Here is a 493-nt window from a genome sequence, read left to right as displayed (position 1 = left end):
AGGACTGTGGATATTGTGTGGCTGGTGTCTTTATTGCTGTGGTGCTTTTCGAGTTTTTTGGTTTGACTTTTTTTTATTTTATTTACTATTGTTATGTTTTTCTTCCTTTTTCCCTTTCTTCTCTTAAATTGATATTTATAGTATCTAGAAGGACTCCTCCCATTTTTTGCTTGTTTGGTTTTTGCCCCATTTATTTTATTTTTTTTTCTTTCCTTCAAACAGAACCACATAATTTGAACCATCTTGTTCCACCTCACAAACTGAGGGGGAAATAATGAAGGGTACCAAAACTAAACAGTCATATGAACATTAATTAGAAATAAAAAGAATGATCAAACTTAAACAACAAATCCAAAGCCAATGACAACAGAATCGGCACCCAATCTACAATGCTAGATAGAGGGGACCACTTATACTAGCAACCCGGGGGGGGGGGTAACAAAGGGTATATGGGATGCATGCTGGGAACAGGGGTGGAGGGAGGACAACATTG

The sequence above is a fragment of the Suncus etruscus genome, chromosome 13 (genome assembly GCF_024139225.1).
Source record: "Suncus etruscus isolate mSunEtr1 chromosome 13, mSunEtr1.pri.cur, whole genome shotgun sequence".
NCBI lineage: Eukaryota > Metazoa > Chordata > Mammalia > Eulipotyphla > Soricidae > Suncus > Suncus etruscus.
This window is presented reverse-complemented; position numbering follows the sequence as displayed.